General features: G+C 40.0%; 1 pseudogene; it reads left to right on the top strand.

Moving 5' to 3' along the window:
- LOC102814882 overlaps positions 1–6,831 on the top strand; it is a 10,781-nt pseudogene extending 3,950 nt beyond the window's left edge.
- The last annotated feature ends 3,891 nt before the right edge of the window (positions 6,832–10,722 follow it).

Genomic DNA, 10,722 nt, shown 5'->3' on the forward strand with positions numbered 1-10,722 from the left:
CATAACAAAATGCAATGTCTCATAAGAAGTTTGGATGAACATGGTAGAATTTGACTTAAGATAGGACTTAAGTCCCATTTGGCCATGACACTTTTATTGCTGTGGACTCTTTGACCACCATCTGCCCCCTTTACTCTCCTTCCCCAGCAAGCGTCAGGAACTATATAACAAGGTATAACAAGGTAGAATACTTCACCTCTCTATCTGACCAGTTACTAATCCCTTAAGAGCGTTGACTTAATCAGGTTTCTCTGAATCTCCCCTTGTGAAATCATAAAAGAGTACATCTGAACTAATGCCTTGCAGGAACATGCAGAAAGGAGCCAGCTGCATTTTGCTTCCTGGTAGATTCTATCAGTCCACACCCTTGCCAGCATATAGAAGAAACACATACAATTTAAATACCAGTGCCAGATGTCAAATCCTTCACTAGGAGCCATTTGAAGGAGCCAGTATTGGATTCTAGGAAAGCATTGAGAGTATACTCATAGACAAAGTTGGCAGATGTTGTTGTTGTTGTTAAGTGCCATCGAGTCAGTTCTGACCCATAGTGACCCTGTGCAGGGTTTCCAAGGCTGTAAATCTTTACGGGAGCAGAAAGCCTCATCTTTGACCCGTGGAGAGGCTGGTAGTTTTGAACTGCTGACCTTAAGGTTCACAGCCCGATTCATAACCACCATGCTACCAGTTAGTTGCCATCAAATGTAGTCCAACTCATGGTGACCCCATGTGTACAGAGTGGGATGTTCCTTAGGGTTTTCAAGGCTGTGGTCTTTTGGAAGTAGATCACTAGACCTGTCTTCCAGGGCACCTCTGGATGGGTTCAAACCGCCAGCCTTTGGAGTCTAGTGCTTAACCGTTTGTGCCATACAGGAACTCCTAAGATGGCAAATAAAGCAAACCAAAAATGAATGGCAGATACTAGGGCAGCATTCATGCCCGGTCCTTGGTATAGCTCTTTCTCATATAACAGATGAGCTTCAACTCATTCTGTTGTTGAAGGGAGCCTTTGGGAAAGTTTAAGCAAAAAGGGGAGTTAATTTTATCAAACATTACTAAGCAAGAAGATTGTCTTAATTTGATATAAAGGTCTACCATTTGGAATTTTAAGAAAGCAATCATGAATTGATGTTATAGATTGAGACAAATTATCAGGCACGCAGAGAAACGTGTGTATACTAAACCGGGGAATGTCATTACAAAAACTTACTTCAGCCAGATCAGTTTGCAGACACACATACTAGAAACACACACACATTCTTCTTTTGCCTTTAGGGTAAAGGGAAACTTGAGCCTGTACTTATCAAAAAGATATAATTTACCTTACTGTTTTTGTGTTCTTTTTAACCCCCCCTTTTTTTTTTTTTAAACAGCCTTGATGTGTTTTTACAAATGGTAAATTGTGGATTTTTGTGCTGTTTGAAATCTTAAAAGGGGGCCTCTCTTTGTATTGTGGGAGCCAAGTAGAAAGTGAACCCATGACTAGAAAGATAATATCAAATAGGATATTGTAAACATACCGGGGGAAGATAAGACGGGATGTAGACAAACATGCCAATCTGGGGGAGGCATGGGGTTAATGCGAGCTCTGCAATGAAGCAGATTTTTTAAAAGCCCACTCCTTCCAAGTCCTTTAGCTCAAGCTGCAGCCAAATATTTGCATAAAGAGCTGGTAACTGATTCCAGCTTCCTGGTTCATGACATTACAGCATGGATCATTTTCAAAATTACCACCACCTCCTGTTTCAGCAGTGGTTCATCATGTAGTTCTCTAGTGGCCCCATGTACAGGAGTGAGAATGCCCTGTAATCCAAGAGAGAGGTGTGGCGGTGAGCTCCCCTTCCCAGCACAGAATCAGAGAGCCATGCAGTTCCCTTTAAACTTTAAAACCACCACCTGAAACCTACAAGAGAAAAAGAACTATCTAAATTACTTTGTTAATACATTTATCAATTCAACTGTAAACTGCAAGCTTAATTACTGTACTTAGTCAAAAGGAGCTGTTGTATAGACTTCAAATATTTAGAGCTAGTAGTGAAAAAAGTAATTTTTCTAGAAAACTGTAAAAAGGATACAAGGAATTGAAATATTCCCTAACTGCTCAGTAGAACATAAATACGTTCCTGTTCACTGATTACAACTTTAAGAAAATAGTCTCTATTTTACCATTTCATAGCAAATAAGGACATGTGAACCTAGTTAGCTATTCAGAAGATAACAATGTTAGCAATTGTTGCCTTTGGGGGAAAAAACAAATCCTTAAGGTTAAGCAACCAGATGGTATAGAAAGATTTTTGAGGAAAATGATTGGCTAAATCATAGACAGTTGGGATTAAATCATTGCGAGTCTTTACCAATTTAAAATAAAGTATTGTTACGTAATAGTAAATATTGTTTATATCCATCTATATCAAAATTAATAACCTTTAACATTTAACTGCGAGAGTCTAGATGAAGGGGACAAGAATCATCCCTAAACCAACGTTAAAATGAATTTAAATAAAATATACCATTGATAGTATGTAATGAACAGCAACTTTTTTAGAGGAAAATAAAAGGGCTTTACCTTATAGCAGAAGGCAGCATAGTTCACGTCAAAATGTCTTAGCTTTCTTTTGATTGCATTTTTATTTCACTTTGTTGATGATCCTGTTCTTGCTTTGGCAGCTGTCTGGAAGCACCAACATTCACCTTGCAGACCCAGTCGTACCATCTTCTGCAGGTCAGTTCAGCCAGCATTATGATTCCCTCAAAAGTCCATCTCGAAAGCCTTTCAGTGCTTGATTCAGGGGTTAGGATAGGCACCACCATTTAATTGGAATCCAACCAATCAGGAGATGAAAAAGGTACAGTGACTCTAGATGCAAGTCCAGAGAGGAAACACATGCACTTTTTTTGTCCTCCTTTCTAAATTGTCTATTCTGACCAAAGAGTTTGTTCTTCACATTCATTCCAGTTCCTCAGCGCCAAGTAATCAGACTTAAAAATTAGATTTTTTTTTTTTCAGCAACTTGCTATTTTCTTGTGTGTATTAGTCAATGGAATACAGAAAAACATCCTGACACCAGAATAATGCCTTTACTGTTGTTCATTTAGTTTCTAGCCGACAGGGGCTTCCCTCCCCTTTTTTTCTCTCTTCCCAGAAAGCAGTTCAAACAAGTGTAAGTTTTCTCAGCCCAATACAAATCACTGTTACATAAACACTCCTACCTATGCCACCCAACAGCTAAGAGTTTAAGGAGGTCATGTATAAGGAAACTTGTGCTAATGTTAGTACCCTATTTATGTATCATGTGAACTTATCTTAAAGGAACCCTAAGACAGAAACCCCAGTGCTTTATAGTTCCTTTGATAGATACATTCCAAGCCTGCCTTTTTATTTTATCTTTGAACAGTTAAGGATCATAATCATAAATTGGACATATTAATAATAAAATTCAAGAGGTGTAATGTTTTCAGAATTATGTTTGTTTGATGTTTAGCAAATTGTTTTAATTGTATTATTATGTGAACATCCTCGGGCGTGGAGGGGTGGGTATTGTTACTTTATGTAGAGGAAAGCAAACAGCACTACTTTGCCAACTCTATTCCACGATTCCATTTTTAAAATTTGGATTGCTAATGATATCACTTCTTAAAATCCTTTCCCTAAAATTTAAGTTACTGAGTCAGTGTGAAACTTTTAGGAATGCAAAATACCTAAATCAAGAGAATCATTTCCTATCATGTCAGAAGTTTTCGGAAAGCCTCAAGCATCTGTTACCTCAGAGTGATTTGCTTGAACTGCACACAGGGGCTAGATTGATAGCCCAAGAAGGTTGAGGCTTGATCCATCATTACTTGACAATTGAACACTGGTTGGGTCATCATTTTCTTATTTTTTTCCCCAGTCATGTTTACAGTCAGTTTCCACAGTGCTCTGATGCCATAGTGGTTACGAATCGGGCTGCTAATTTCACAGTCAGCAGTTCGAAACTACCAGCTGTTCCATGGGAGAAAGATGAGGCTTTCTGCTCCCGTAAAGATTTACAGCCTCGGAAACCCTGTACAGGGTCGCTATGAGTCAGAACCGACTCCACGGCACATAACAACAATCAGATTTATTTCACTAGGACGTGAATTAACTGAAACAACTAAAAGCTTCAAATGACTTGCCCACTTACTTTTCTGAAACTCTTGAGTCCCTCCCTTCCCTGGATGTAGTAAATATTCACAATATAGAATAAAACTCCTTTAGAATGTATAGGTACAATTTTTAAACACGTCTTTTTCATTTCTCCTTTAGGACTGTATTTTGAGGCTGAACCGATTTCTTCCACACCCAATTATTTTCAGCCTCGAGAATTTTCCAGTTACATTTCTTGTGAAGAAAACCCAAGCTGCCTCGACCAGATCTTCGATTCCTACCTTCAGACAGAGACACACGCAGACCCTTTGCTCAATTCCATGCAAAGCACGTCACACTATTTCCCAGACAGTCTCCAAGCTGCCCCTTTCTGCTTTAACCAGAACCTGGTAATTTATTGCAATTCTTTACAAGACTCAATTATTCCTTACTCTGGGCTACTATGGAATCCTGGTGTGGTGCTGTAGGTTAATGCACCAGACTGCAAAGCTGTTTGAACTGCAAGGTTAGTGGTTCAAGCTCACCAGCTGCTCCTCGGAAACCCTATACAGAGTCGCTATGGGTTGGAACCGACTCGACGACACTTACCAAAATAACCAATGAGCTACTAAGGCTTTGCAAGAGAGTTAGTGAGCACTACTAGTCTCTGGAGAAAGCGTACAAATACTATCAACAGGAAATCAACAGAGGGAGCCATGTAAAAGTCAATGGAAGTAGAAATGGCTATATATTGAATTAAACCTTTAAAATACTTATGTAATCAGGACTTCCCAAAGAAGTTTGTGTGTGGCAATACAAAGAGATTTCCTAGCAATATCCATTTAATGTTTTTTTGAACAATGAAGTGAAGACACCAGTTCACTGGAAATCATTGATTTCCACAATGACCCTTGGAAAATCCAACATAGGTTGATGAATGAATTTTGAGTTCTTGAAAATGGAATTAAGGCTACATCTACACTGTAGCAGACTGTCATTCTGATAGAGGATTTGGTTTGGTTTGGTCGCAGATTTTACTGTTTTCATCTGCCCTGATGGTGCTGTAAGATGAGCACTGCACTGCTAACCACAAGGTCAGCATTTCAAATCCTACCAGCCACTCCACAGGAGAAAGATAAGGCTTTCTTCTGTCCTAAGATTTATAGCCTTGAAAACCCTGTACATGTTCACTAGGAGTCGTATATGACTCAGTGGCAATGAGTTGGTTGAGACTGGGTCTGCCGTAGGCGCTGGAACTCATTTGGTCCAGAGATGGTTAGTAAAGATAAAGCTCTAAAACTTGAGAGGATTTGGATTAATTTCTGTGCTTGGTGCACCTCAAATGATTGAAAATGTGTTATCCTTTAAAAGAGGGTGGGTTTCCATTAGTAGATACTAGTTGTTTGACATACTTTTTAGAGACTCACATTTTTAACTCTTAAACCTTACAAAGTGTGGTCTTTTTGCTTTGGTTTAGTTTTGATTTGTCAGAAATCTGTGTAGGTATCAGACCAAATTTTAGAGGGGATCAAAATAAACTCCTCAGAAAATGCATACCATCATGGTAAATAAAGGGCCCTAATATCCCATCCCCCTCCAGCCTCGAACTTAGGCGTTTTCAGTACCAATTATAGACCTGCTGAAGAAAAAGTGTGTTGTTAAGTGTCATCAAGTAGGTTCTAGCTCATAGCAACTCATAGTATAGTGTTTCTAAGGAGCAGCTGGTGGGTTTGAACTGTCCACCTTGTGGTTCACAGTCCTGTGCTGATCCTACAGCACCACAGAGATACACAGAAGATGCTTTTCTCCACAGAGGACTTCCATGGTAATTTGAATAGCTCTGGATCTATGAGTATCCCTGCCACGGGATCATTAAGGACCCTACTTCTACCTTCCCATGATCACCTACCTAGTTCTCCATAGTCAACCTCCACTGTACCACCTGCAGCTTATATTGTGCCCCACAGCAGGATCTGATGTGCAGGTGACTTGAAGTACAATGGGAATTTGTGGTTTAAGAACAAAGCATCCTGCAAAGCATCGTTCTAACAAAGGAAGCCAGTGAAGCAAGGCAATTTATTGTTAGGAAAGAAATAGGTAAATATAGAATGTGGTGTCTTGCAATCATGTAGTCAGTAACTGAAATTACTTCTGCAGACTCGAGTTGGTTTGTTGTTTTCTTTCTTTCTGTCTAATCATCTTTCTCTTGAGTTAATAAATCCACCCACCCACACACACACCCACACACACACACACACACACACACACACACACACACACACATATACTATTCAGTTCTTTTGATCCTGTCTAAGTTATCAAGTTCTTTGTTCCTTGGTTTTGTATTTCTCTAGACCCCAGGATCGCCTTCAGATTCCTCTACTGTCTCTGGCTCCTTGGACTACAGTTATTTGCCTGCTCAACTGCCTTCATATGCTTCAGAGAATTACAATTCTCTGCCTTCTCTGGACACCAGAAACTGTGGGTATCCCTCCGAAGACTACTCCTGCCATCACCTGCCCTCACACACCCAGTACAACTGTTTCTCCTCAACCCCTACTCCGGTCTGTTACTGTGCATCCTGTGAGGCGGAGCACATGGACACCATGCGGGCATCAGAGTATTTTTCTTACCCCAGCACAGAGTATGTGGACTTTGTGTCCTCCACAGCAGCAGCCAGTGATTTCTATAAAAAAGAAACAAACTGTGACATCTGCTATAGTTAATCGAGATGACTTTCATTTGGAACATGGCAGGCATTTTTCACCCCATTTTTCTACCACATGTAGATGACACCTCAAAATCTGCAATTCATTAACAAGATAGCCCAAGTTGCCATGCCACCATTTGCAAAGTTCTGATCTATTGTAGGTATGATATAAAGTTTTCAAACCCGCTCATGGTGCCACTCCTACTTTGTATGATGACAGTTAAAGTTTCCATAGGCAACTTTCAGTTGTTTTACTTTGCTCTATAATGAACAAATTCTCATTTTTTTAATTAATAAATAATTTTGTATTACTAAATATTTGTTGTTATTTTCTAGCAATACTTCCCAGTTGGTTTAAATATCATCCATTCATATTGGAAATCACTATTCAGTGACTTCATTTTACTAATTCATGAGTTTGAAATTATTTTAAGGTAGTGAGATACGTTGGCTCCCATACGATGGAGGATAGACAAAGCCATAAGGGCAGAACAAGGGCAGAGCAGCCTCAGCTCAAATGAGAGTGTATATCTTGGAGCAACATCAGAGAAAGACATTGAGGAATAATTTTTCATATCTTACATTCATTCACCAATGAGATGTTAATAGGACCCAAAAGCATACCTTACCTACAGCACTGTTCAACTATAGATCATTCTTTTTCATTTCTAAAGTACTGTTTTGTAAACTTTCAAACACTTGATCTCTTTTTTTCTTGGTAGCTGTTAGACAATTCACATGTCCTGAAGTTTAGAATTCATGATTACCTTGCATTTCTGATTTTCTACATTGAGCTCTTAATATTTACAATTGATACATTTAAATTATAGTATTGAAGAATATTATTAAAAGTACCATGAGCTGTCAGAAGAATAAACAAAGCCATGTTGGAAAAAGTATAGCTCCTTACAAACCAGGATGGCGAGATTTCAACTCTCATTCTTTAGGCATGTTATCAGGAGCAACCAGTTCCTAAAGAAAGTGGAGGGTCAGAAAAAAAAAAAATAATAATGAAGACCCCTTCCCCCCCACTGAGATGGGCTGACACAGTGGCAGCAACAATGGACTCAAACATAACAACAATTGTGAGGAGGGTACAGGTCTGGGCTGTGAGTCCTTCTGCTGTGCATAAGATTGCTGTGAGTCGGAACTGCCAGCACCTAACAACAACAACAATATGTTTACAGATTGATTGATAGAACTAATAGTGTTATCTGCAACTGAGCTTCAGAGTTTAGTTCCTCTCAATAATCTATTTAAACGAGGCCAATTGCTTTTCAAAGTAAAAAGGAGTTACTTAAACTATCTATGCTAGATTACATGCAGATAAATAAAAAAGCATTGCTATAAGACCATAAAATCTTTTATAAAACAAAATATCAAATTGCTAAGCTATTACTTCTCAACATATACTCCATCTAGATCTATACATTTCTGAAACTGGCATCTCCATTTCTCTAACCCTGCTTGTTCCTAGTCGTGTGTAGATAATTACTTGACCACAAGCTCCATTTGAACCACAAGGTCGGTGGCTCAACTCACCAGCTGCTCCTTGGAAACCCTATACGGGGTCACTGTGAGTCAGAACCAACTAACCTGCAACAACAACACTTCCCTGAAGAATTCTGTGCTCTTTGATTTACACCATGCCAAATGGCAGTTTAGGCATCCACAGGGCACTCACATAATGCTTGTTTGGTTCTTTGATTTTGGAGAACAGAAAGAAGTCTTCAGGGGCAAGATCAGGGCTGTAGGTGGTAAGGTTTCCCAATGAAATTTTCACAGAACAGCCCTCACTACCGTTGAAGAATGAGTAGATGCATTGTGATGGAAAAAATGTTCTTGATACAATTTTCTTGGCCTTTTTCTTACCAATGTAGTCAATTTTCTAAAAATGTCTTCATAACAAGCCCCTTTGTCCTTCAAGGAAATCTTGATTGCCCCTTTGGAATCTCAAAAAACAATTTTCTGAACTGACTTCCCTGCCTTAAATGTAACTGGCCTAGTAGATCCCTTTGGAAGACTCTGTTTGGAATGGATCTTTTTTTATGTGAAGTCCTCATTTTTCCACGAACGTTTTGAAGCCCCCTCCTATTACTGAAAATATAAACTAGAACTCTAGTAGCAATACTTTTTTATCTGTCCTTTTACTATTTTAAGTTCAATGGAGTTTATATATGCAGATAGTTTGCCTTATCCCTTTTGCTAAGAGAACTGAAGCATGGGATTTAATACCAAAGTGAAATCTGGAAGAATGCTTCATGCCCCAAGGTTTAACACAATGACAGCAATACTGTTCCCATTAGCACTGGTCACCACCTTCTGAGTCCTTCCTGTGTGCCAGAATTGTGCTAATGGTTGTCTCACACATTGTTTCATTTAATCTTCACAGTAGCATTGGTAGAAAAGTGAGGCATCTATGGCTCAGAGAAATTAAGTAACCTACCCTCTACCACCCAGCCAAGAATCACCAGAGCCCCACTCATGACTACCTCTCCAGTGATGGAGAGCTTGAGCTCACTCAACATTTAGTTGAGTTCCCAACAATTAGTTCCCAACGTCCTCATGCACACAAAGGTGTGTCAGCATCACAACCAAGATCTCCTCAGAAGGCCAGCCTGCCTGCAGCAAACTAAGATGCTAAGCATAAGAATTTCCAGAACCCCGCACTTTGGGAACCTAAGGAATGAGGCTGACTAACTGCCACCTCAGTGTGCCTCTTCCTGCCAGGAGACGGATATGCTTTCAAAATAACACCACCTGATTTTCCTCTCCCTAGGGCCTCGACTAAGGCTTGGGCAAATAAGACAAGTTGCAGCCTGCCTCAACAACAGTTGTGCCAAGGAAGCAGAACAATTGCTGCCTTTCTGAAATGCCAATAAAACGAAAAATTTAATAGCTTCAAACTCAATTGAAACTGGCCCCTTGTCAACAAATCTCTATTCACACAGACCAAAACCCTTGCATAAACCTCCACTCAACCCCAGCAGCTGTCCCCAGAGGACAATGAGCAGAGAGTCCAAAGACGTCCAGTGCAAAAATAGCCTTTTCCTAGATGCATCTCTTTAATCTCTAGCCTTGGCCTTTAATTGTCTCGTTACTACAAGAGGTCTGCTTCAGTTTTCTTGCAGATCCAACAGAGAGTAATCTCCTATCTCCTTGTTTCTAGTCCTTTCTTCATGTCTTTTTTCAATTAATTGCATAACTGTACTCTAAAGCCATCCTGGAAATTTGGGCTAACAGATCACCTGGCACATTACTGAGTGAGTAGACTCTGCCCACCCAGTCCTTCAGCAATTCATACAGAGCCCTATTGTTGTTATTGGTGGTGGTGGTAAGTGCTGTTGAGTTGGTTCTGACTCATAGCAACCCTGTCTGTATAAGGTTTCCGAGCAGCGACTGGTGAGCTTGAACTGCCAACCTTGTGGTTCAAACTGACTTTGCAGCCCAGCACATTAACCCACAGCACCACACCAAAACTATTATTAAGTGCTGACAAATCGGTTCCAACTAATAGCAACCCTGTATAAGGTTTCAGAGGTGCAGCTGGTAGGTTTGAACAGCTAACCTGTGGTTAGAAGTCCAATGCTTATCCTACAGCACCACTGAGCCCTATGTTGTTAAGTGCCTCCAAGTCCATTCCAAGGAACAGCTGGTAGGTTTGAATGGCCAACATTGCGGTTAGCAGTACTTATCCTACAGCAGCACACAGCAGTGGGTAAAACATCAGCCAGCAGCACTGGGACAATATACTGTCTCTCAATACACACCTGGGAAACTGGATAAAATACAGATACTGTGTCTTACTGTGAGAAGGTATGATTCAGTAAGCTGGTGGTAAGTTCCCAGCAACTGTATGTTTCAAATATACCCAAGCTGATTCTGATATAGAGAGTCTTTGTAAACA

Source organism: Chrysochloris asiatica, unplaced genomic scaffold (assembly GCF_000296735.1).
Source record: "Chrysochloris asiatica unplaced genomic scaffold, ChrAsi1.0 scaffold00008, whole genome shotgun sequence".
NCBI classification, from domain to species: domain Eukaryota; kingdom Metazoa; phylum Chordata; class Mammalia; order Afrosoricida; family Chrysochloridae; genus Chrysochloris; species Chrysochloris asiatica.